Genomic DNA, 23,930 nt, shown 5'->3' with positions numbered 1-23,930 from the left:
CATTTCTCTCCTGTTCTATTGGACCCACCACTATGTCATTTCTCTCCTGTTCTATTGGTTACCATTAACTTCCCTATTGGACCCACCACTATGTCATTTCTCTCCTGTTCTATTGGACCCACCACTATGTCATGTCTCTCCTGTTCTATTAGACTGACCACTATGTCATGTCTCTCCTGTTCTAATGGTTACCATTTACTTCCCAATTGGACCCACCACTATGCCATTATTGGACCCACCACTATGTCATTTCTCTCCTGTTCTACTGGACCCACCACTATGTAATATCTCTCCTGTTCTAAAGGACCCACAACTATGTCATTTCTCTCCTGTTCGATTAGACCCACCACTATGTCATGTCTCTCCTGTTCTATTGGTTACCATTTACTTCCCTATTGGACCCACCACTATGCCATTATTGGACCCACCACTATGTCATTTGTCTCCTGTTCTATTGGACCCACCACTATGTCATAACTCTCCTGTTCTATTGGACCCACCATATTGTAATTTCTCTCCTGTTCTATTGGTTACCATTTACTTCCCTATTGGACCCACCACTATGTCATGTCTCTCCTGTTCTATTGGTTACCATTTACTTCCCTATTGGCCCCACCACAATTACATTTCTCTCCTTTTCTAATGGACCCACCACTATGTCATTTCTCTCCTGTTCTATTAGACCCACCACTATGTCATAACTCTCCTGTTCTATTGGACCCACCACTATGTCATATCTCTCCTGTTCTATTGGTTACCATTTACTTCCCCATTGGACCCACCACTATGCCATTTCTCTCCTGTTCTATTAGACCCACCACTATGCCATTTCTCTCCTGTTCTATTAGACCCACCACTATGTCATGTCTCTCCTGTTCTATTAGACCCACCACTATGCCATTTCTCTCCTGTTCTATTAGACCCACCACTATGTAATTTCTCTCCTGTTCTATTAGACCCACCACTATGTCATTTCTCTCCTGTTCTATTAGACCCACCACTATGTCATATCTCTCCTGTTCTATTAGACCCACCACTATGTCATATCTCTCCTGTTCTATTAGACCCACCACTATGTCATTTCTCTCCTGTTCTATTAGACCCACCACTATGTAATTTCTCTCCTGTTCTATTGGACCCACCACAATGTATTTATCTCCTGTTCTATTGGTTACCATTTACTTCCCTATTGGACCCACCACTATGTCATGTCTCTCCTGTTCTATTGGACCCACCACTATGTCATGTCTCTCCTGTTCTATTGGACCCACCACTATGTCATGTCTCTCCTGTTCTATTGGACCCACCACTATGTCATGTCTCTCCTGTTCTATTGGACCCACCACTATGTCATGTCTCTCCTGTTCTATTAGACCCACCACTATGTCATTTCTCTCCTGTTCTACTGGACCCACCACTATGTCATTTCTCTCCTGTTCTATTAGACCCACCACTATGCCATTTCTATCCAGTTCTATTGGTTTTCATAATAACTTTCTATGGTTGTCCAGAAGCCAAAGGAACAATCCTAGTCATATCAACCCATCCTAGTTGTTGCATCTTCAGATTCCCCCTCTTTCTAAGAATCTAACAGATCTTTCCATCTCTTTCACATATGGAACCACTATCAGGCTTTCTGTTTAGAATGGTGTTTTCCCAGGTGTGCTGTTTAGTATGGTGTTTATCCAGGTGTGCTGTTTAGAATGGTGTTTTCCTGCAAATTGCATTTTGGCAAATGTTTGAAAATTAAGTTTTATTGGCTGCTTCATTACATGAGTTGCATGTTCTGTTAAGATGCATTATCATTATCTAAATGTTATGTTGAGGTGCATTACCATCCTCTAGATGTTCTGTTGAGATGCATTACCATCCTCTAGATGTTCTGTTGAGATGCACTACCATCCTCTAAATGTTCTGTTGAGATGCATTACCATCCTCTGAATGTTCTGTTGAGGTGCATTACCATCCTTTAGATGTTCTGTTGAGGTGCATTACCATCCTTTAGATGTTCTGTTGAGGTGCATTACCATCCTCTAAATGGGATTCCTGTCATTCTGAGCAGTGGGTAGACACCCTAATGGGTTACACACCCAATGCATATGGGTCTGGTAAATTTCTCAAAGGACCGGTAAATTAAAATCTTCCCGGTCACGTTGTCCGGCGACACATTTTCCTAACAGAAACCCTGACACCACACACACACACACACACACACACACACACACACACACACACACACACACACACACACACACACACACACACACACACACACACACTCTTCCTGTGTGTTGTCTGGCACATTCACACAGTTCTCTAGCAGCTGGTCCCAAATCACTCGCTACCACTCCCCTTGGCCCTAGATGTTTAATATTTGCAGATCTGAGGGGTATAAATAAGCCGAAACCATATTGCTTACACCTTACAGATCTGCAGAAGAGAAGGACTAGGGCCAACGGGCAGGGTTAGGGAGCGATTTGGAACGGCTGTAGGGTAGTAAACCCGCGGTGAGCTTACTACAGTTCAATAACAATACAATTAAATAATTTCTGGGTTACAATTAAGTACCTTACTGTGATTGTTTTCAATTAAAATGTTCAAAAGTAAAATGCGTTTCTTAAGCAGTAATTTTGCCTGTCTGGGAGTGGTCTGAACACAAAAACTAGCTCTTATTGGCAGAGAGGAATGGATAGGGTTGCAAAGGGTCGGAAACTTTCCGCGGGAAATTTTCCCGTGGGAAGTTAAGCCCGGGAATTTGCTGTAATTTTGCTTAAATTAATTTAAAAAAAACGTTAGCTTATAACAGTGAACCTTTTTTTGTGGGATACACATGAGGGAATTCTAGGTCTTGTGGCATATTTTGGTTAAACTATCCCCAATTCAATGGAATTGCAACCCTCTGCAGTGCACAGTGTATTCTTCCATCACATGTACAGCTGATTCTCAAGATCTTGCACAATAATGAGATGCTGTTGAGCCCACACTACTACACTGTCTGAGCCAAAGTAAATTTAGATTACAATAGTGAATATATTTTATATAACATGATTTTTTTGTTAACTAGTAAATAGTAGCCTACAGCAGTGTGTTTAAATCATTTCTAACTTGTTAACCTGTTGGGGCTAGGGGGCAGTATTTGCACGGCCGGATAAAAAAACGTACCCGATTTAAACTGGTTACTACTCTTGCCCAGAAACGAGAATATGCATATAATTAGTATATTTGGATAGAAAACATTCTAAAGTTTCTAAAACTGTTTGAATGGTGTCTGTGAGTATAACAGAATTCATATGGCAGGCCAAAACCTGAGAAGATTCTATACAGGAAGTGCCCTGTCTGACAATTTGTTCTCCTTCTAGGGCATCTCTATCAAAAATACAGCATCTCTGCTGTAACGTGACATTTTCTAAGGCTTCAATTGGCTCTCAGAAGGCGCCAGAAAGTGTAATGACGTCTCTCCAGTCTCTGGGCGAAAAACAGCAGGAGATTTTGTGAGTGGTCAGGCTGAGAACAGTGACACTGGAGATGCGCGTTCATGTGAATTCTCCATGTTTTTCTTTCTCTCTTTGAACGAATACAACGTCGCCCGGTCGGAATATTATCGCTATTTTACGAGAAAAATCGCATAAAAATTGATTTTAAACAGCGTTTGACATGCTTCTAAGTACAGTAATGGAATATTTTGAAATATTTTGTCACGAAATGCGCTCACCCTTCGGATAGTTACCTGAACGCATGAACAAAACGGAGCTATTCAATATAAGTATGGATTATTTCGAACCAAAACAACATTTGTTGTTGAAGTAGAAGTCCTGGGAGTGCATTCTGACATAGAACAGCAAAGGTAATCCAATTTTTCTTATAGTAAATCTGAGTTTGGCGAGGGCCAAACTTGGTGGGTGTCAAATTAGCTTGCCATGATGGCCGGGCTATCTACTCAGAATATTGCAAAATGTGCTTTTGCCAAAAAGCTATTTGAAAATCTGACACCGCGATTGCATAAAGGAGTTCTGTATCTATAATTCTTAAAATAATTATGTATTTTGTGAACGTTAATCGTGAGTAATTAAGTAAATTCACCGGAAGTTTGCGGGAGGTATGCTAGTTCTGAACATCACATGCTAATGTAAAAAGCTGGTTTTTGATTTAAATATGAACTTGATTGAACAAAACATGCATGTATTGTATAACATAATGTCCTAGGAGTGTCATCTGATGAAGATCATCAAAGGTTAGTGCTGCATTTAGCTGTGGTTTTGGTTTTTGTGACATATAGGCTTGCTTTGAAAATGGCTGTGTGATTATTTTTGGCAGGGTACTCTTCTGACAATCTAATGTTTTGCTTTCGCTGTAAAGCCTTTTTGAAATCGGACAGTGTGGTTAGATTAACGAGAGTCTTGTCTTTAAAATGGTGTAAAATAGTCATATGTTTGAGAAATTGAAGTTATAGCATTTATGAGGTATTTGTATTTCGCGCCACGCGATTCCACTGGAATCGCAAGCGTCCCACCTTGCCCAGGGAGGTTAACAATTTCTGCTAGTTAGTTTTTGCTACCATGTGGGTTTTAGCTTGCCTGAGCATGCTAACTGAGTGTTAATTCACCTGTTTCCATACATGTTTCATATTAAAACATTTATCTTACAAAGGAGTTGTTTAATCTAACTGCTTAACTATTTATCCGTACATGGAATTGTATTTTTTTTTTTCTTATCTTTACAGGAAAATGCCCCTGGCACTATCTGATTCGTGGAGACATTTCATTGCAGCTAATGTAGAAGGAAAAGCTGTGTACATTTGAAAATACTGTGCCAAATCATATGTGAAGAATGCAACAAAGATGCAGACTCATCTGGCCAAGTGCATAAAGTTCCCTCAGCGCTCACAACAAGCAACCTCTGACAAAAGTCCCTCTACTTCTATTCGAGTTCAAAATGATGAATCAGACACCTTATCGATAGCAACAGCTCTGGCAAAGTACACTTCCAAGCAAGGGCTTTGGGATGGAGATGCAATATGGCAGTCGTGCCAACATATCTCATCAGCCACCTGGTGGAAGGGACTTTGTAGATCTGAAGCTCTTACCCCTGTTGCCGCCATCATCCTACAAATCCCACCAACATCAGCCACCTCAGAGCGCAACTGGTCCTTGTTTGGGAACACACACACACCAAAGCACGCAACAGGCTGACCAATACAAGGGTTGAAAAATTGGTGGCCATCCGGGCAAATCTGAGGCTTTTTGAGCCTGACAAGGTGCCATCCTCAACAAGGTTGTAAAGTGACAGTGAAGATGAGGCCTCAGAGTCTGATGTTCAAGAGGTGGACATTGAGGAGGTCCAGGGAGAAGACATGGAAGCCTGAGAGGAAGACAACCAAAGCTTTAGTTTCTAGACTATCATTTTACAGATGGATGTCGAAAACGTTTGGGGATCAATTCAATATTCCCTTTCTTTTGTTCTGTGAACTCATCCCATGTGAAGAGTAGACTCATTTAATTAAAGTTCAATTTGTAACTAAATATATATATATTTTTTATATTGGAAGGATTTAATCATTTTCAATTATGTCTACTTATGATAAGGTAAAAGGTTAATGTTTCTGTCTCCATATGATATGGTAAATATATCCAACGCAAAAAACATCTACATTTAAATGGTATTAATATTAATTTGCATATAATTCCGTTAATTCCCATATATTCCCGTTAATTCCCATGGAAAGTTTCCACCTCTGAATATTCCCCAAAAATGTGCAACCCTAGGTTTGGAACTCTTTCTTATTGGTCTATTAACTAATTTACCGCCTTTGATGTCACCAGGCAGGCCAAAACTCCATCCCACCAAAACAGACTATACTGGACCTTGAAGACACCACTCAACACTCCACTGCTCTGATGCTGCTGAGTGTGTGAGTGTTTTTATCCTGTTTGTATCTTGTTTGCGTATGCATGCAAGCTGAGAGACTTCTCTCTGTGGCCCAAATAGACATGACCCCAAACTTCAGCCTGTCGGACCAAATAGACATGACCCCTAACTTCAGCCTCTCACACCAAATAGACATGACCCCTAACTTCAGCCTCTCGGACCAAATAGACATGACCCCTAACTACAGCCTGTCGGACCAAATCAGCCTCTAACACAGCTGAAAAGCACTTGGCTGAAGGAACTACGAACAGTATCAAAAGAGTTAATGTTTGCCACAAGCTAAAGAGAAGTCAACCAACCAGCTTCTAGCCTCTCATCTTAAAGGAAAGAGGATGACAATACAGAAGCAGCTATTCAGAAACATCCTTTATACCCCGCGACAGCAACATGAATGGTGGTGTTTTTTTTTATGGTTCTTTTTCCACGATAAAAACAGCTTTTAGAGGGTATACTGTAAGATCTATTCCTACACAGAGACTAGGCATGCACATATACATTGTATAAATACATTAAACACGCACGCCGTTGCTTTGTTGGCTCTGGAAAAGACAGGATATGAAAGAGACGGGTTTCTTTATTCTTGTGACAGACCTACTGCCTCAGGGTGTCCCCTCCCATCTTTACACTACAAAAATTAAGAGGGTTTCTGTGATCTTCTATTGTGATGTTTGCGCCGAGTGAGCCCTAAGGAACATAAACAATTATTCAAATTCAGCAGATTATTTGGTAAAAAGATACGGGTAAAAAAAATGAAAAAAGATACAAAATCACCACATATTGATCCGGTGGATGCAAGGCATTACAGAGTTTTAAAAAAAAAGCATGTATGTGAGATAGTAGAATACTGTAGCTGGCAACTCTTACAATTTCTCATCAGGATCGTCCTCAAATTGGGGGGGGGTTCTCACACCAGATCAGAAAAATTCTCCCACAGTCTTCTGTTTATTCTCTCTGTGTCACTACAGCCAGGGATGAGAAAATCTAATTTTTGGATCACCATGATTAAAAAAAAATATAATAATAATAAAAATGTTCTCCATGTTTGTGCTACATTTAGGCTAAAGTCAACAGATCATGTCTTTCCGTTCTCATATCCTCATTGTGTCAGTTAATACAAGATATTTAGGAAATGGAGTGAGACATTCAGGGTTATTGGGAGGGTTTTAGTGATAGACACTTCAGCGTTCAGTCACGGATCTAACATTGAGTTGGAGAGGGAGGACTGTTCTGTCCTAACCTGTCAGGGAGGATTTCTTTGTTTCAATTGTTTTTTATATATTTTACAGGGATATTGGGGTGGAAAGGCAATCTAAAGGCTTCTGTAATTTTATATAAAACTTGATCAAACCATTTAAATGTTCACTGTTTGTTTTTTCTGTAATATCTGGTTTACAATTATTTAGTTGGCAACTGAATAGTAACTTTACAGCTAGTTACTTTCCCCTCCTTTTTATCAAACTGGTATTCACATCAATACAGATGGCTCATGGTTAATTTATTGACCATTTCCTGTTATCAGAGGGGCTCCAATGAGCAAAATAAGCTAATTAAATGTCTTGACTTATTACGGAGAAATCAAGTTGACATTGCTCTATTGCAAGAGACATCTTTTAGAGGGGGACTTCAAAACAGACTTCAAAACAACTACAAACTGGCAGCTGCTTCCTGCTTCTAAATCTAAAGGGGTGCTTATTCTACATAAACCCAATCTGGAAATGAAAAACTGGGCAGATCTAGTTAAATACAGTGCATTCGGAAAGTATTCAGACACCTTGACTTTTTTTTCCACATTTTGTTACGTTACAGCCTTATTCTAAAATGGAGAAAACAAATCCTCATCAATCTACACAAAATATCACATGATGACAAAGTCAAAACAGGTTTTTGGAAATGTTTGCAAATGTATTAAAAATATAAAACAAACACCTTATTTACATAAGTATTCAGATCCTTTGCTATGAGACTCTAAATTGAGCTCAGGTGCATCCTGTTTCCATCGATCATCCTTGAGATGTTTCTACAACTTGATTGGAGTCCACCTGTGGTAAAATCAATTGATTGGACATGATTTGGAAAGGCACACACCTGTCTATTTAAGGTCCCACAGTTGACAGTGCATGTCAGAGCAAAAGCCAAGCCATGAGGTTGAAGGAATTGTCCGTAGAGCTCCGAGATAGGATTGTGTCGAGGCACAGATCTGGGGAAGGGTACCAAAAAATGTCTGCAGCATTGAAGGTCCCCAAGAACACAGTGGCCTGCATCATTCTTAAAATGGAAGAAGTTTGGAACCACCAAGACTCTTCCTAGAGCTGGCCGCCCAGCCAAACTGAGCAATTGGGGGAGAAGGGCCACGTTCAGGGTCACTCTGACAGCGCTCCAGAGTTGCTCTGTGGAGATGGGAGAACGTTCCAGAAGAACAACCATCTCTGCAGCACTCCACCAAATCAGGCCTTTGAGGTAGAGTGGCCAGACAGAAGCCACTCATCAGTAAAAGGCACATGACGGCCCACTTGGAATTTTCCAAAAGGACTCTGACCATGATAAACAAGATTCTCTGGTCTGATGAAACCAAGATCGAACACTTTGGCCTGAATGCCAAGTGTCACGTTGGGAGGAAACCTGGCACCATCCCTACGGTGAAGCATGGTGGTGGCAGCATTATGCTGTGGGGATGTTTTTCAGCGGCAGGGACTTGGAGACTAGTCAGGATCGAGGGAAAGATGAAAGGAGTAAAGTACATACAGATCCTTAATGAAAACCTGTTTCAGAGTGCTCAGGACCTTAGACTGCGGTGAAGGTTCACCTTCAAACAGGACAACAACCCTAAGCACACAGTCAAGACAATGCAGGAGTGGCTTTGGGACAAGTCTCTGAATGTCCTTGAGTGGCCCAGCCAGAGGCCAGATGTGATCCCTATCTAACATCTCTGGAGAGACCTGAAAATAGCTGTGCGGCAACGCTTCCCATTCAACCTGACAGAGCTTTAGAGGATCTGCAGAGAAGAATGGTAGAAACTTCCCAAATACAGGTGTGCCAAGCTTGTAGAGTCATACCCAAGAAGACTCGCGGCTGTAATCGCTGCCAAAGGCGCTTCAACAAAGTACTGAGTAAAAGGTCTGAAAACTTACATAAATGTGATTTCAGTTTAGTATTTTTTTTATTTTTATAAATTTGCCCCAAAAATCTAAAAACATGTTTTTGTTTTGTCATTATGGGGTATTGTGTATAGATTGAGGGGGGTAAAACATGATTTAATCCATTTTAGAATAAAGCTGTAACGTAACAAAATGTGGAAAACGTCAAGGGGTCTGATTACTTTCCCAAGGCACAGTAGGTTCCACTCTGTATGGAAGGAAACAACATTTGTATCAATTTATGCACCCCCCCAAAAAAAAATTACCAGAAGCCTGATCCATTTATCAGATTATGCTCGTATTATTGGAACTGACATGAATGCCATTATTGATTGTAAGCTAGATAGATCTGGACCTTCTCATAGATCTATGCTAGATAGATCTGGACCTTCTCATAGCTCTATGCTAGATATATCTGGACCTTCTCATAGCTCATCACAAGTGAATGCTTCCAATGTACTTAGTTCATTTCTTAAAGACCTTAAATTTGAATGACCGTCGGAGATGACTATACACACTTTACTGCTAGATGTAAGACTTTCTCGAGAATTGACTATGTTTAAACATCTACTGATATTACAGGTAACATGGAACTTTTTAAAAACATCACTGGCCATTCTATCTGATCATAATCCCATTCTTGTAACTCTTCCCCAATGAAAAGAGTGCAATGAGATGGAGGTTTAATAATATTTTACTACACAACTCTGACTTCATCTCTCAGTTTAGATCCAATTTAAAATATATATATATTTTTAAATAAATCAGCACTCAGTGGAGGACTCAACTAGGGCATGGTTAGCTGAAAAAGGTTTCCTAAGAGGAAACAACACATTGTTCCTCTAATTTACAGAAATTAAGACTTCAGATCAGTAAATTGGAAAATTATTGTAAAATGCTGGAAGACTCTCTTAAAAAACAACTATTTAACAGTGAAAGAAATTGAGCTAAAAACAAATAGACTGGAACTTAATGACCTGTTGAGACGTAGAGCATAATTCATTATGCAAGAGGGTGCGCCAAAAATAAAAAACAATTTAGAGGGTGAGACAAAAATAAACATTTTCGAAAGGGTAGGCCTAGCCATTTCCTGGTGCTGCAGCTTAAACATGCTGAAACAAGATCAGCTGATCTTGGTCAGATCTCCTACCAAGGCACTGATCTCTGATCCTACAGATATGAATACAACGGTTAGAGCATATTATTCAGATTGAATACAGTTCCTCACATGGCTTTGATACTTCTGCTTGTCGGCAGTTCCTGGAGAACCTTACGTTGCTCAAACTCTATCAAGAAGAAACAGCTGTATTAGAGGAACCTGTCACTTAATCTGAAATGAAAGCTGCTCTTTTAAATATGAAGAGAAGAAAGACAAAGCACCTGGTATTGATGGAAAAACCTCCTGAACTCACAACAAAAGCCTGGATTCTAACCAGTTATCTGCAGTGACGCATCTAGCACTTTCTAATGTTTAAAAAAATATATATAAATGTATGACTAGTAAGAAGTTACGTGGTATATTGCTCAAATTCAGTTTTTTTGTGACCCGAATCTTTTAAACAACGGACGTTGATAATAAATAATATATACACATGTCTGTCAGACATGATAATGTCTCTACCAGCAGAACGTTTCAGCTTCAACTAACATTGAACAACCAACTAGCGCTTGAAAAACACGATGTAACTGGCCAAAAAACACCTTTCAAGGTTCATTCGATGAACTTCTTACATTTGGGCTTTGAAAAAATTTAAAAAATAACCTGTTCCCAAATGCCAACGTGACCTGGTGAAATAGACATTCTTACCCGCTAATGCCAAAATCTACCCACATCAGTCAGTCAGTCTGTCTGTGGGGTGGCAGCTGTCTCTGTCTCTGTGTCATTTCCTGACTACAGCTGGTACGTTTTTCCTCTTGTCATATTTAAAGCTATACCCTCCTTCCCTCTAATCACAACATTCTACCATCATCAAGTCTAAGTAATAGTGCAGGAAAACACCAAATCTTGTTCTCATAATATCACATAGTAATTGATTCTGTATCCCGTTACTACGCCAATAGAACTCTCATTGACTCCTATAAAAGCATGACCTTTCATTGGCTGAACCCTGTCTGGTCTGAGACTCGTATAAAAGCATGACTTTTCATTGGCTGAACCCCTGTCTGGTCTGAGACTCCAATAAAAGCATGACCTTTCAATTGGCTGAACCCCTGTCTGCTATGGGACTTGTTGGTTCTCTCTCTTCCTGCAGCATTTCCCCTATATTCATTTAGCAGTGGTGGCCCACATATTTCTGCAGAGATGCGCTTTTAAATGGACAGTGCGAGATTTTGCAAATTATGGAAGTTACGGACTAGCGTTACTGCAATTGCTAACTAGTACGCTGTTCCCCGTAGACTTCCTGTCATTGAGCAAACGCTAGATAATAAAGGCTCGCAAAACTAACTTCAACTTCAATTCAAACTGCATGCAAAGACATCCAAAATAGTTCATTTGACTTTGGGTAGTTAGAAAAAGGGCTTAATTGTCAAAATCTCACACTATCCCTTTAAGATCAGAGTGACAAGTTACAACTTATATTTGTAACAAACAGACCAGGCCATGAGCCAACAGCCACCTCATCATCACCCTACAGTCCAGTGGTGTGAATGAGAACCAGGAGAGTACAGCCACCTCATCATCACCCTACAGTCCAGTGGTGTGAATGAGAACCAGGAGAGTACAGCCACCTCATCACCCTGCAGTCCAGTGGTGCTCATCAGTTATATTTCAGATGGTGTCAACATAATGAGATTTCTGCATTTTGGAGGAGAATGTCTTTTTAAAAAGTCACCAGAAGTGACCCTCTCAGTCATTTCATAAAATAAAAAATCCTGTACATTTGCCGCCGCTGCTGAAAATAAAAATCCTAGGGGAAACACTGCCTCCTCACTGTCTCTCTCTCACTCTATCCTTTGCGCTTTCTCTCTCCCTCCATCCTTCGCTCTCTCTCTCCCTCTCCATCCTTCGCTCTCTCTCTCTCTCTCCATCCTTCGCTCTCTCCCCCTCCATCCTTCGCTCGCTCTCTCTCCATCCTTCGCTCGCTCTCTCTCTCTCTCTCCATCCTTCGCTCGCTCTCTCTCTCTCTCTCCATCCTTCGCTCGCTCTCTCTCTCTCTCTCCATCCTTCGCTCGCTCTCTCTCTCTCTCTCCATCCTTCGCTCGCTCTCTCTCTCTCTCTCCATCCTTCGCTCTCTCTCTCTCTCTCCATCCTTCGCTCTCTCTCTCTCTCTCCATCCTTCGCTCGCTCTCTCTCTCTCCATCCTTCGCTCGCTCTCTCTCTCCATCCTTCGCTCGATCTCTCTCTCTCCATCCTTCGCTCGCTCTCTCGCTCTCTCTCCATCCTTCGCTCGCTCTCTCTCTCTCCATCCTTCGCTCGCTCTCTCTCTCTCTCCATCCTTCGCTCGCTCTCTCTCTCTCTCCATCCTTCGCTCTCTCTCTCTCTCTCTCCATCCTTCGCTCTCTCTCTCTCTCTCTCTATCCTTCGCTCTCTCTCTATCCTTCGCTCGCTCTCTCTCTCTATCCTTCGCTCTCTCTCTCTCTCTCCATCCTTCGCTCGCTCTCTCTCTCTCTCTCTCTCCATCCTTCGCTCGCTCTCTCTCTCTCTCTCCATCCTTCGCTCTCTCCCCCTCCATCCTTCGCTCGCTCTCCCCCTCCATCCTTCGCTCGCTCTCTCCCTCCATCCTTCGCTCGCTCTCCCCCTCCATCCTTCGCTCGCTCTCTCTCTCTCCATCCTTCGCTCGCTCTCTCTCTCTCTCTCCATCCTTCGCTCGCTCTCTCTCTCTCTCTCCATCCTTCGCTCGCTCTCTCTCTCTCTCTCCATCCTTCGCTCTCTCTCTCTCTCTCCATCCTTCGCTCGCTCTCTCTCTCCATCCTTCGCTCGCTCTCTCTCTCTCCATCCTTCGCTCGCTCTCTCGCTCTCTCTCCATCCTTCGCTCGCTCTCTCGCTCTCTCTCCATCCTTCGCTCGCTCTCTCGCTCTCTCTCCATCCTTCGCTCGATCTCTCTCTCTCTCTCCATCCTTCGCTCGCTCTCTCGCTCTCTCTCCATCCTTCGCTCGCTCTCTCTCTCTCCATCCTTCGCTCGCTCTCTCTCTCTCTCTCCATCCTTCGCTCGCTCTCTCTCTCCATCCTTCGCTCGCTCTCTCTCTCCATCCTTCGCTCGCTCTCTCTCCATCCTTCGCTCGCTCTCTCTCTCTCCATCCTTCGCTCGCTCTCTCTCTCTCTCCATCCTTCGCTCGCTCTCTCTCTCTCTCCATCCTTCGCTCTCTCTCTCTCTCTCTCCATCCTTCGCTCTCTCTCTCTCTCTCTCTATCCTTCGCTCTCTCTCTATCCTTCGCTCGCTCTCTCTCTCTATCCTTCGCTCTCTCTCTCTCTCTCCATCCTTCGCTCGCTCTCTCTCTCTCTCTCTCTCCATCCTTCGCTCGCTCTCTCTCTCTCTCTCCATCCTTCGCTCTCTCCCCCTCCATCCTTCGCTCGCTCTCCCCCTCCATCCTTCGCTCGCTCTCTCCCTCCATCCTTCGCTCGCTCTCCCCCTCCATCCTTCGCTCGCTCTCTCTCTCTCCATCCTTCGCTCGCTCTCTCTCTCTCTCTCCATCCTTCGCTCGCTCTCTCTCTCTCTCTCCATCCTTCGCTCGCTCTCTCTCTCTCTCTCCATCCTTCGCTCTCTCTCTCTCTCTCCATCCTTCGCTCGCTCTCTCTCTCCATCCTTCGCTCGCTCTCTCTCTCTCCATCCTTCGCTCGCTCTCTCGCTCTCTCTCCATCCTTCGCTCGCTCTCTCGCTCTCTCTCCATCCTTCGCTCGCTCTCTCGCTCTCTCTCCATCCTTCGCTCGATCTCTCTCTCTCTCTCCATCCTTCGCTCGCTCTCTCGCTCTCTCTCCATCCTTCGCTCGCTCTCTCTCTCTCCATCCTTCGCTCGCTCTCTCTCTCTCTCTCCATCCTTCGCTCGCTCTCTCTCTCCATCCTTCGCTCGCTCTCTCTCTCCATCCTTCGCTCGCTCTCTCTCTCCATCCTTCGCTCGCTCTCTCTCTCCATCCTTCGCTCGCTCTCTCTCTCTCCATCCTTCGCTCGCTCTCTCTCCATCCTTCGCTCGCTCTCTCTCTCTCTCCATCCTTCGCTCGCTCTCTCTCTCTCTCCATCCTTCGCTCTCTCTCTCTCTATCCTTCGCTCTCTCTCTCTATCCTTCGCTCGCTCTCTCTCTCTATCCTTCGCTCGCTCTCTCTCTCTATCCTTCGCTCGCTCTCTCTCTCCATCCTTCGCTCGCTCTCTCTCTCTCTCTCTCTCCATCCTTCGCTCGCTCTCTCTCTCTCTCTCTCCATCCTTCGCTCGCTCTCTCTCTCTCTCTCTCCATCCTTCGCTCGCTCTGTCTCTCTCTCCATCCTTCGCTCTCTCTCTCTCTCTCCATCCTTCGCTCTCTCTCTCTCTCTCTCTCCATCCTTCGCTCGCTCTCTCTCTCTCCATCCTTCGCTCTCTCTCTCTCTCTCCATCCTTCGCTCTCTCTCTCTCTCCATCCTTCGCTCTCTCTCTCTCTCCATCCTTCGCTCGCTCTCTCTCTCCATCCTTCGCTCGCTCTCTCTCCATCCTTCGCTCGCTCTCTCTCTCTCCATCGCTCGCTCTCTCTCTCCATCCTTCGCTCGCTCTCTCTCCATCCTTCGCTCGCTCTCTCTCTCTCTCCATCCTTCGCTCGCTCTCTCTCTCTCTCCATCCTTCGCTCTCTCTCTCTCCATCCTTCGCTCTCTCTCTCTCTCTCCATCCTTCGCTCGCTCTCTCTCTCTCCATCCTTCGCTCGCTCTCTCTCTCTCTCTCTCCATCCTTCGCTCGCTCTCTCTCTCTCTCTCTCCATCCTTCGCTCGCTCTCTCTCTCCATCCTTCGCTCTCTCTCTCTCTCCATCCTTCGCTCTCTCTCTCTCCATCCTTCGCTCGCTCTCTCTCTCCATCCTTCGCTCGCTCTCTCTCCATCCTTCGCTCGCTCTCTCTCCATCCTTCGCTCGCTCTCTCTCCATCCTTCGCTCGCTCTCTCTCCATCCTTCGCTCGCTCTCTCTCTCTCTCCATCCTTCGCTCTCTCTCTCTCCATCCTTCGCTCGCTCTTTCTCTCTCTCTCTCTTCATCCTTCGCTCTCTCTTTCTCTCTCTCTCTCCATCCTTCGCACTCTCTCTCTCTATCCTTCGCTCTCTCTCTCTCTCTATCCTTCGCTCTCTCTCTCTCTCTCTCTCTATCCTTCGCTCTCTCTCTCTATCCTTCGCTCGCTCTCTCTCTATCCTTCGCTCGCTCTCTCTATCCTTCGCTCTCTCTCTCTCTCCATCCTTCGCTCGCTCTCTCTCTCTCTCCATCCTTCGCTCGCTCTCTCTCTCTCCATCCTTCGCTCGCTCTCTCTCTCTCCATCCTTCGCTCGCTCTCTCTCTCCATCCTTCGCTCGCTCTCTCTCTCCATCCTTCGCTCGCTCTCTCTCTCTCCATCCTTCGCTCGCTCTCTCTCTCTCTCCATCCTTCGCTCGCTCTCTCTCTCTCTCCATCCTTCGCTCGCTCTCTCTCTCTCTCCATCCTTCGCTCGCTCTTTCTCTCTCTCTCTCTCCATCCTTCGCTCTCTCTTTCTCTCTCTCTCTCTCCATCCTTCGCACTCTCTCTCTCTATCCTTCGCTCTCTCTCTCTCTCTATCCTTCGCTCTCTCTCTCTCTCTCTCTCTCTCTCTCTCTCTATCCTTCGCTCTCTCTCTCTATCCTTCGCTCGCTCTCTCTCTATCCTTCGCTCGCTCTCTCTATCCTTCGCTCTCTCTCTCTCTCTATCCTTCGCTCTCTCTCTCTCTCTATCCTTCGCTCTCTCTCTCTCTCTCCATCCTTCGCTCGCTCTCTCTCTCTCCATCCTTCGCTCGCTCTCTCTCTCTCTCCATCCTTCGCTCGCTCTCTCTCTCTCTCCATCCTTCGCTCGCTCTCTCTCTCTCTCCATCCTTCGCTCTCTCTCTCTCTATCCTTCGCTCTCTCTCTCTATCCTTCGCTCGCTCTCTCTCTCTATCCTTCGCTCGCTCTCTCTCTCTATCCTTCGCTCGCTCTCTCTCTCCATCCTTCGCTCGCTCTCTCTCTCTCTCTCCATCCTTCGCTCGCTCTCTCTCTCTCTCTCCATCCTTCGCTCGCTCTCTCTCTCTCTCTCTCCATCCTTCGCTCGCTCTCTCTCTCTCTCTCTCCATCCTTCGCTCGCTCTCTCTCTCTCTCTCTCCATCCTTCGCTCGCTCTCTCTCTCTCTCCATCCTTCGCTCTCTCTCTCTATCCTTCGCTCTCTCTCTCTCTCTCCATCCTTCGCTCTCTCTCTCTCTCCATCCTTCGCTCGCTCTCTCTCTCCATCCTTCGCTCGCTCTCTCTCTCTCCATCCTTCGCTCGCTCGCTCTCTCTCTCTCCATCCTTCGCTCGCTTTCTCTCTCTCTCCATCCTTCGCTCGCTCAGTCTCTCTCTCTCTCCATCCTTCGCTCGCTCTCTCTCTCTCCATCCTTCGCTCGCTCTCTCTCTCTCCATCCTTCGCTCGCTCGCTCTCTCTCTCTCCATCCTTCGCTCGCTTTCTCTCTCTCTCCATCCTTCGCTCTCTCTCTCTCTCTCCATCCTTCGCTCTCTCTCTCTCTCCATCCTTCGCTCGCTCTCTCTCTCCATCCTTCGCTCGCTCTCTCTCTCTCCATCCTTCGCTCGCTCGCTCTCTCTCTCTCCATCCTTCGCTCGCTTTCTCTCTCTCTCCATCCTTCGCTCGCTCAGTCTCTCTCTCTCTCCATCCTTCGCTCGCTCTCTCTCTCTCCATCCTTCGCTCGCTCTCTCTCTCTCCATCCTTCGCTCGCTCGCTCTCTCTCTCTCCATCCTTCGCTCGCTTTCTCTCTCTCTCCATCCTTCGCTCGCTCACTCTCTCTCTCTCTCCATCCTTCGCTCGCTCTCTCTCTCTCCATCCTTCGCTCGCTCTCTCTCTCTCTCTCCATCCTTCGCTCTCTCTCTCTCTCCTTCGCTCGCTCGCTCTCTCTCTCTCCATCCTTCGCTCGCTCTCTCTCTCTCTCTCTCCATCCTTCGCTCGCTCTCTCTCTCTCTCTCTCCATCCTTCGCTCGCTCTCTCTCTCTCTCTCTCCATCCTTCGCTCGCTCTCTCTCTCCATCCTTCGCTCGCTCTCTCTCTCCATCCTTCGCTCGCTCTCTCTCTCCATCCTTCGCTCGCTCTCTCTCTCCATCCTTCGCTCGCTCTCTCTCTCCATCCTTCGCTCGCTCTCTCTCTCCATCCTTCGCTCGCTCTCTCTCTCCATCCTTCGCTCGCTCTCTCTCCATCCTTCGCTCGCTCTCTCTCCATCCTTCGCTCACTCTCTCTCTCTCTCCATCCTTCGCTCTCTCTCTCTCCATCCTTCGCTCGCTCTTTCTCTCTCTCTCTCTTCATCCTTCGCTCTCTCTTTCTCTCTCTCTCCATCCTTCGCACTCTCTCTCTCTATCCTTCGCTCTCTCTCTCTCTCTATCCTTCGCTCTCTCTCTCTCTCTCTCTATCCTTCGCTCGCTCTCTCTCTCTCCATCCTTCGCTCGCTCTCTCTCTCTCTCTCTCTCTCCATCCTTCGCTCGCTCTCTCTCTCTCTCTCTCCATCCTTCGCTCTCTCCCCCTCCATCCTTCGCTCGCTCTCCCCCTCCATCCTTCGCTCGCTCTCTCTCTCTCCATCCATCCTTCGCTCGCTCTCTCTCTCTCCATCCTTCGCTCGCTCTCTCTCTCTCTCTCCATCCTTCGCTCGCTCTCTCTCTCTCTCTCCATCCTTCGCTCGCTCTCTCTCTCTCTCTCCATCCTTCGCTCGCTCTCTCTCTCCATCCTTCGCTCGCTCTCTCTCTCCATCCTTCGCTCGCTCTCTCTCTCCATCCTTCGCTCGCTCTCTCTCTCTCCATCCTTCGCTCGCTCTCTCGCTCTCTCTCCATCCTTCGCTCGCTCTCTCGCTCTCTCTCCATCCTTCGCTCGATCTCTCTCTCTCTCTCCATCCTTCGCTCGCTCTCTCGCTCTCTCTCCGTCCTTCGCTCGCTCTCTCGCTCTCTCTCCGTCCTTCGCTCGCTCTCTCTCTCTCTCCATCCTTCGCTCGCTCTCTCTCTCCATCCTTCGCTCGCTCTCTCTCTCTCCATCCTTCGCTCGCTCTCTCTCTCCATCCTTCGCTCGCTCTCTCTCTCCATCCTTCGCTCGCTCTCTCTCTCCATCCTTCGCTCGCTCTCTCTCTCCATCCTTCGCTCGCTCGCTCTCTCTCTCCATCCTTCGCTCGCTCTCTCTCTCTCTCCATCCTTCGCTCTCTCTCTCTCCATCCTTCGCTCTCTCTCTCTCTATCCTTCGCTCTCTCTCTCTATCCTTCGCTCGCTCTCTCTCTCTATCCTTCGCTCGCTCTCTCTCTCCATCCTTCGCTCGCTCTCTCTCTCTCTCTCTCCATCCTTCGCTCGCTCTCTCTCTCTCTCTCTCCATCCTTCGCTCGCTCTCTCTCTCTCTCTCTCCATCCTTCGCTCGCTCTCTCTCTCTCTCTCTCCATCCTTCGCTCGCTCTGTCTCTCTCTCCATCCTTCGCTCTCTCTCTCTCTCTCCATCCTTCGCTCTCTCTCTCTCTCTCTCCATCCTTCGCTCGCTCTCTCTCTCTCCATCCTTCGCTCTCTCTCTCTCTCTCCATCCTTCGCTCTCTCTCTCTCTCCATCCTTCGCTCGCTCTCTCTCTCCATCCTTCGCTCGCTCTCTCTCTCCATCCTTCGCTCGCTCTCTCTCTCTCCATCCTTCGCTCGCTCTCTCTCTCCATCCTTCGCTCGCTCTCTCTCTCTCCATCCTTCGCTCGCTCTCTCTCTCTCTCCATCCTTCGCTCGCTCTCTCTCTCCATCCTTCGCTCTCTCTCTCTCCATCCTTCGCTCTCTCTCTCTCTATCCTTCGCTCTCTCTCTCTATCCTTCGCTCGCTCTCTCTCTCTATCCTTCGCTCGCTCTCTCTCTCTATCCTTCGCTCGCTCTCTCTCTCCATCCTTCGCTCGCTCTCTCTCTCTCTCTCCATCCTTCGCTCGCTCTCTCTCTCTCTCTCCATCCTTCGCTCGCTCTCTCTCTCTCTCTCTCCATCCTTCGCTCGCTCTCTCTCTCTCTCTCTCCATCCTTCGCTCGCTCTCTCTCTCTCTCTCCATCCTTCGCTCTCTCTCTCTCTCTCCATCCTTCGCTCTCTCTCTCTCTCCATCCTTCGCTCTCTCTCTCTCTCCATCCTTCGCTCGCTCTCTCTCTCCATCCTTCGCTCGCTCTCTCTCTCTCTCTCCATCCTTCGCTCGCTCGCTCTCTCTCTCTCTCCATCCTTCGCTCGCTTTCTCTCTCTCTCCATCCTTCGCTCGCTCACTCTCTCTCTCTCTCCATCCTTCGCTCGCTCTCTCTCTCTCCATCCTTCGCTCGCTCTCTCTCTCTCCATCCTTCGCTCGCTCTCTCTCCATCCTTCGCTCGCTCTCTCTCTCTCCATCCTTCGCTCGCTCTCTCTCTCTCTCTCCATCCTTCGCTCGCTCGCTCTCTCTCTCTCCATCCTTCGCTCGCTTTCTCTCTCTCTCCATCGCTCGCTCACTCTCTCTCTCTCTCCATCCTTCGCTCGCTCTCTCTCTCTCCATCCTTCGCTCGCTCTCTCTCTCTCCATCCTTCGCTCGCTCTCTCTCTCTCCATCCTTCGCTCGCTCTCTCTCTCTCTCTCCATCCTTCGCTCTCTCTCTCTCTCTCTCTCCATCCTTCGCTCGCTCTCTCTCTCCATCCTTCGCTCGCTCTCTCTCTCCATCCTTCGCTCGCTCTCTCTCTCCATCCTTCGCTCGCTCTCTCTCCATCCTTCGCTCGCTCTCTCTCCATCCTTCGCTCGCTCTCTCTCTCTCTCCATCCTTCGCTCTCTCTCTCTCCATCCTTCGCTCGCTCTTTCTCTCTCTCCATCCTTCGCTCTCTCTCTCTCCATCCTTCGCTCGCTCTTTCTCTCTCTCTCTCTTCATCCTTCGCTCTCTCTTTCTCTCTCTCTCCATCCTTCGCACTCTCTCTCTCTATCCTTCGCTCTCTCTCTCTCTCTATCCTTCGCTCTCTCTCTATCCTTCGCTCTCTCTCTCTATCCTTCGCTCGCTCTCTCTCTATCCTTCGCTCGCTCTCTCTCTCTATCCTTCGCTCTCTCTCTCTCTCTATCCTTCGCTCTCTCTCTCTCTCTCCATCCTTCGCTCGCTCTCTCTCTCTCCATCCTTCGCTCGCTCTCTCTCTCTCCATCCTTCGCTCGCTCTCTCTCTCCATCCTTCGCTCGCTCTCTCTCTCCATCCTTCGCTCGCTCTCTCTCCATCCTTCGCTCGCTCTCTCTCTCTCCATCCTTCGCTCGCTCTCTCTCTCTCTCCATCCTTCGCTCGCTCTCTCTCTCTCTCCATCCTTCGCTTGCTCTTTCTCTCTCTCTCTCTCCATCCTTCGCTCTCTCTTTCTCTCTCTCTCTCTCCATCCTTCGCACTCTCTCTCTCTATCCTTCGCTCTCTCTCTCTCTCTATCCTTCGCTCTCTCTCTATCCTTCGCTCTCTCTCTCTATCCTTCGCTCGCTCTCTCTCTATCCTTCGCTCGCTCTCTCTATCCTTCGCTCTCTCTCTCTCTCTATCCTTCGCTCTCTCTCTCTCTCTCCATCCTTCGCTCGCTCTCTCTCTCTCCATCCTTCGCTCGCTCTCTCTCTCTCTCCATCCTTCGCTCGCTCTCTCTCTCTCTCCATCCTTCGCTCTCTCTCTCTCCATCCTTCGCTCTCTCTCTCTCTATCCTTCGCTCTCTCTCTCTATCCTTCGCTCGCTCTCTCTCTCTATCCTTCGCTCGCTCTCTCTCTCTATCCTTCGCTCGCTCTCTCTCTCTATCCTTCGCTCGCTCTCTCTCTCCATCCTTCGCTCGCTCTCTCTCTCCATCCTTCGCTCGCTCTCTCTCTCTCTCTCTCTCCATCCTTCGCTCGCTCTCTCTCTCTCTCTCCATCCTTCGCTCGCTCTCTCTCTCTCTCTCTCCATCCTTCGCTCGCTCTCTCTCTCTCTCTCTCCATCCTTCGCTCTCTCTCTCTCTCTCTCCATCCTTCGCTCTCTCTCTCTCTCTCCATCCTTCGCTCTCTCTCTCTCTCCATCCTTCGCTCGCTCTCTCTCTCCATCCTTCGCTCGCTCTCTCTCTCTCTCTCCATCCTTCGCTCGCTCGCTCTCTCTCTCTCCATCCTTCGCTCGCTTTCTCTCTCTCTCCATCCTTCGCTCGCTCACTCTCTCTCTCTCTCCATCCTTCGCTCGCTCTCTCTCTCTCCATCCTTCGCTCGCTCTCTCTCTCTCCATCTTCGCTCGCTCTCTCTCTCTCCTCCTTCGCTCGCTCTCTCTCTCTCCATCCTTCGCTCGCTCTCTCTCTCTCTCTCTCCATCCTTCGCTCGCTCGCTCTCTCTCTCTCCATCCTTCGCTCGCTTTCTCTCTCTCTCCATCCTTCGCTCGCTCACTCTCTCTCTCTCTCCATCCTTCGCTCGCTCTCTCTCTCTCCATCCTTCGCTCGCTCTCTCTCTCTCTCTCCATCCTTCGCTCTCTCTCTCTCTCCTTCGCTCGCTCGCTCTCTCTCTCTCCATCCTTCGCTCGCTCTCTCTCTCTCTCTCTCTCCATCCTTCGCTCGCTCTCTCTCTCTCTCTCTCCATCCTTCGCTCGCTCTCTCTCTCTCTCTCCATCCTTCGCTCGCTCTCTCTCTCCATCCTTCGCTCGCTCTCTCTCTCTCTCCATCCTTCGCTCGCTCTCTCTCTCCATCCTTCGCTCGCTCTCTCTCTCCATCCTTCGCTCGCTCTCTCTCTCCATCCTTCGCTCGCTCTCTCTCTCCATCCTTCGCTCGCTCTCTCTCCATCCTTCGCTCGCTCTCTCTCCATCCTTCGCTCTCTCTCTCTCCATCCTTCGCTCTCTCTCTCTCCATCCTTCGCTCGCTCTTTCTCTCTCTCTCTCTTCATCCTTCGCTCTCTCTCTCTCTCTCTCCATCCTTCGCACTCTCTCTCTCTATCCTTCGCTCTCTCTCTCTCTCTATCCTTCGCTCTCTCTCTCTATCCTTCGCTCTCTCTCTCTATCCTTCGCTCGCTCTCTCTCTATCCTTCGCTCGCTCTCTCTATCCTTCGCTCTCTCTCTCTCTCTATCCTTCGCTCTCTCTCTCTCTCTATCCTTCGCTCTCTCTCTCTCTCTCCATCCTTCGCTCGCTCTCTCTCTCTCCATCCTTCGCTCGCTCTCTCTCTCTCCATCCTTCGCTCGCTCTCTCTCTCCATCCTTCGCTCGCTCTCTCTCTCCATCCTTCGCTCGCTCTCTCTCCATCCTTCGCTCGCTCTCTCTCTCTCCATCCTTCGCTCGCTCTCTCTCTCTCTCTCCATCCTTCGCTCGCTCTCTCTCTCTCTCTCCATCCTTCGCTCGCTCTCTCTCTCTCTCCATCCTTCGCTCGCTCTTTCTCTCTCTCTCTCTCCATCCTTCGCTCGCTCTTTCTCTCTCTCTCTCTCCATCCTTCGCTCGCTCTCTCTCTGTCCATCCTTCGCTCGCTCTCTCTCTCTCCATCCTTCGCTCGCTCTCTCTCTCTATCCTTCGCTCTCTCTCTCTCTCCATCCTTCGCTCGCTCTCTCTCTCTATCCTTCGCTCTCTCTCTCTCTTTCTCTCTCTCTCTCTCCATCCTTCGCACTCTCTCTCTCTATCCTTCGCTCTCTCTCTCTCTCTATCCTTCGCTCTCTCTCTCTCTCTATCCTTCGCTCTCTCTCTCTATCCTTCGCTCGCTCTCTCTCCATCCTTCGCTCTCTCTCTCTCCATCCTTCGCTCTCTCTCTCTCTATCCTTCGCTCTCTCTCTCTATCCTTCGCTCGCTCTCTCTATCCTTCGCTCGCTCTCTCTCTCTATCCTTCGCTCGCTCTCTCTCTCCATCCTTCGCTCGCTCTCTCTCTCTCTCTCTCCATCCTTCGCTCGCTCTCTCTCTCTCTCTCTCCATCCTTCGCTCGCTCTCTCTCTCTCTCTCTCCATCCTTCGCTCGCTCTGTCTCTCTCTCCATCCTTCGCTCTCTCTCTCTCTCTCCATCCTTCGCTCTCTCTCTCTCTCTCTCCATCCTTCGCTCGCTCTCTCTCTCTCCATCCTTCGCTCTCTCTCTCTCTCTCCATCCTTCGCTCTCTCTCTCTCTCCATCCTTCGCTCGCTCTCTCTCTCCATCCTTCGCTCGCTCTCTCTCTCCATCCTTCGCTCGCTCTCTCTCTCTCCATCCTTCGCTCGCTCTCTCTCTCCATCCTTCGCTCGCTCTCTCTCTCTCCATCCTTCGCTCGCTCTCTCTCTCTCTCCATCCTTCGCTCGCTCTCTCTCTCCATCCTTCGCTCTCTCTCTCTCCATCCTTCGCTCTCTCTCTCTCTATCCTTCGCTCTCTCTCTCTATCCTTCGCTCGCTCTCTCTCTCTATCCTTCGCTCGCTCTCTCTCTCTATCCTTCGCTCGCTCTCTCTCTCCATCCTTCGCTCGCTCTCTCTCTCTCTCTCCATCCTTCGCTCGCTCTCTCTCTCTCTCTATCCTTCGCTCTCTCTCTCTCTCTCTCTCTATCCTTCGCTCTCTCTCTCTATCCTTCGCTCGCTCTCTCTCTATCCTTCGCTCGCTCTCTCTATCCTTCGCTCTCTCTCTCTCTCTATCCTTCGCTCTCTCTCTGTCTCTATCCTTCGCTCTCTCTCTCTCTCTCCATCCTTCGCTCGCTCTCTCTCTCTCCATCCTTCGCTCGCTCTCTCTCTCTCCATCCTTCGCTCGCTCTCTCTCTCTCTCCATCCTTCGCTCGCTCTCTCTCTCTCTCCATCCTTCGCTCTCTCTCTCTCTATCCTTCGCTCTCTCTCTCTATCCTTCGCTCGCTCTCTCTCTCTATCCTTCGCTCGC

At 48.0% G+C, this 23,930-nt stretch overlaps 1 protein-coding gene across 1 annotated transcript in view; it reads right to left on the bottom strand.

The window, feature by feature from the left end:
- tasp1 (taspase, threonine aspartase, 1) overlaps positions 1-13,624 on the bottom strand; it is a 37,536-nt gene extending 23,912 nt beyond the window's left edge. Inside the window, exon 1 of the mRNA XM_014157885.3 lies at positions 10,867-13,624. The gene's annotated coding sequence lies outside the window, so the exon portion shown is untranslated. The remainder of the gene's footprint in view (positions 1-10,866) is intronic.
- Between the last annotated feature and the right edge of the window lie 10,306 nt (positions 13,625-23,930).

The sequence above is a fragment of the Salmo salar genome, chromosome 19 (assembly GCF_965601325.2).
Source record: "Salmo salar chromosome 19, fSalSal1, whole genome shotgun sequence".
In the NCBI taxonomy this organism is placed as follows: Eukaryota; Metazoa; Chordata; class Actinopteri; order Salmoniformes; family Salmonidae; genus Salmo; species Salmo salar.
Note: the sequence above shows the minus strand (reverse complement) of the source record. Positions and strands in the feature narration are given on the sequence as shown.